The sequence below is a fragment of the Arachis duranensis genome, chromosome 3 (genome assembly GCF_000817695.3).
Source record: "Arachis duranensis cultivar V14167 chromosome 3, aradu.V14167.gnm2.J7QH, whole genome shotgun sequence".
NCBI classification, from domain to species: Eukaryota; Viridiplantae; Streptophyta; class Magnoliopsida; order Fabales; family Fabaceae; genus Arachis; species Arachis duranensis.
In genome coordinates this window covers 11,824,397-11,827,489 of record NC_029774.3, presented here as the reverse complement: position 1 = coordinate 11,827,489, position 3,093 = coordinate 11,824,397, and positions in this window count along the sequence as shown.

Here is a 3,093-nt window from a genome sequence, read left to right as displayed (position 1 = left end):
ACATATGTTAGTACACTAAAGTTACACATCTTTCTTTTGATTTTTTATTTGAAAAAAAGTCCCGGAAATCAAAGGAAAAATAAAAGTTGTTTGCTACTCAACCACAAGAAGTCAAACGATATCCCTTGTTGGCTACTGTGAGACGCAATATAGTTTTGGGTTTTGACCAACTCAAAATTCAGATTCAAAGCAACAAAAAAAATGTTTATTATTATCAGACTTCATAATGGATGTTTTGATCTGTCCCATTCTAACATGTCAATAAATTTACTCATTAATACATTTAAGACACCTGGATTAATAAAAGAAATTAATTTTCACTTTATTAATAAAACTGATAAATATATCATAATTTAATATTTTAAGTAGAGGTTAAAAAACCATCGTAACATGACACATGATAAGCAAACGTCACTGCACAAAAGTTGACCATCATAAGTCAAGAAAAATATATATAGGAATAAAATTAGAAGAGCTCAATTCAGGTAACGTGAGGGTTTACTTTTTATTTTTAAATTTTAACCAGAAATTTATATTCAAACAAATGAATATACATAACAAATTAATAACAAACAGTTCATAACTAATAATGCAAATAATAATATAATGCTTTTCATTTACCAAAAAGCAATAACAATGGAATATATGTATAATTTTATTCTTTGTCAGAGTATAAATTTGAGTTGATTGTTTGATTTTTTATTACTGTAAAAAATTAAATTTAACTAACAAGCAAAATTCTATCATCCGAGAATTTATTGTCTCTCATAAGTACTGTCAAATGCTTCAAAAAATGTGAATTTCAACATAATTAGGATGTGATATATCACCTACAACAAATGAGTTTGTCTTTTGTCCTACAACAATTCAACTACACTCAGGTATCTTTTGGATTTCTTTTTGTATCATAGTTCTTCTCAAAGATCTAGCTTCATTCCAATGTCCTGATGCAGCATACATATTAGAAAGCAATACATATGAAGAAGAATTGTCAGATTCTAACTTAATAAGGTTCTTAGCTGCTCGCTCTCCCTTTATGTCATCACCATGAATTCGACAAGCTCCCAATAAATTGGCCCAAATCATAGCATTCGGTTCGACATTTAGTTTGTCGATGAACTCTTCAACTTCTTTGAAATTACCCCAACGACCAAGAAAATCCACAATGCAAACATAGTGATCAGCCTTGGATTCAATGCCATAACAGTTCACTATGAGATCAAAAACTTGACGGCCTTCGAAAATCCACCCTACATGGCTACAAGCAGTGAGCACTCCGAGAAATGTGACATCATCTGGTGTAACACATGAGTGAGCCATCTCATTGAAGACCTTCAGAGCGCTTTCTGTATGACCATTTTTTGCAAATTCAACTATCATTGAGTTCCAAGAAATCACATCCTTTTTAGTACCCATTTCTTCAAAAACTTGGACAGCACCTTTTACATCCCCACATTTGGCATACATGTCTATGAGTGCACTGCTGGTTAACTCATCCAAGTCAAAACCAGTATGGAATATTAGAGAATGTATCTCTTTCCCATCTTGCAATGCCGATAAGAGAGCACAAGCTCGAAGAACTGAAACAAATGTTGCTTGGTCAGGGAAGATATTATTGTCCCGCATTTCTGGGTATGAATTTATGGCCTCGTAATAGCAATCACTTTGAGTATACCTAGAAATTATAGCAGTCCACATAACAAAGCTTTTAAGGTTCGAAAACTCTGAGAAAAGTAAGTTGGCATCTGCAATCCTTTGTGAGTCTATATACATGCCTAACAAAGAGGTACCTAAGAACTCACTACCACATAAAAGACCCCTCTTAACTATAGCACAGTGAATCTGCAACCCTAGAATTACCTAAGAACCCTTACAAGCATCTATCAGGCTTGCAAATGTAATTTCCGATGACTTGAGCCTCAATCCCAGCATCTCACTAAGAAGATTAATAGCTTCTTTTATATTTTTCAAAGCATATCCTGAAATCAGAGCATTCATGGATACCACACTCCATTCAGACATGCTAAAATAGATTTTTCGTGCATCTTCAATGGACCAGCATTTAGAATACATGTCAATAAGAGAACTTCCAACAAAAAGGTTTGTTTCTAATCCCAACTTAATTGCCAGGCAATGGAACTGCAATCCTGCTTCTGTAGAACCTATGCATAATTACTCAAGAGGGGGGGTGAATTGAGTATTGCACCAACAATGAATCTTTTTGCGAAGGTTAAAGACAATATACAAAAGTGTTATTGTACTAGTATTTTTCCAAGAGCTTAACTCAATTGCTAAGCATTTATAAGGAGCTTTTACTTTCCAATAGACACCAACTCAAATAAATTGATCAAGCTTTTCACCAATCGGACTTAAGCTACTCCTTAAGTACTTACGAAGCTACTTTTCGATCATAATTTATTTGCTCAAAGGTAAAAGACAATAATATTGAAGAGATGAGTTTGGAGAGATGCAAACGCTATTTAGAGTGGTTCGGCACAATCCTTGTCCTACGTCCACTTTCTTTCTCAATCGCAATTGAGAAGTTCCACTATTGCCAAGCTTCAAGGTGCTCGCGCAAAACCTTTTACAATCCGAGTCCTTAGTTTCTAACACCTCACGGTATATAATCACCACTCGTATACTAACCCACTCCACTTAGAGATACCTTCTCTAAAATTTGCCTTGAGTACTTAGTATACCTCTTTGGTATCCTCACCGACCATAGTGTTTATAACTCTTGACTCAACCTTAGAGATCACACTCCAATTTACAACGTGTACAAGAAAACAATTCTCAAAGAATTGTTGAGATGAAATGAGTAAGTGTATGATTACAAGTTTAGCACTACTGAACCAATTGATATTGCTCTCTCAAAAAATGTGTAGAATGAAAGAATATGAACAAGATAGTTTCCAAATACTCAAAAATTGGTGAAATAAGGCTTCAATCCATCTATTTATAAATTCCCCAAACCTTAGAAACGTTGGGGAATTAATGGGATGGAGCATTTATGTCAAAACTAGCCGTTTTTTATGTTTTTGAATCATTTGCATCGATGCATAACACTTTGCATCGATGCAAATGTGTCTTTGA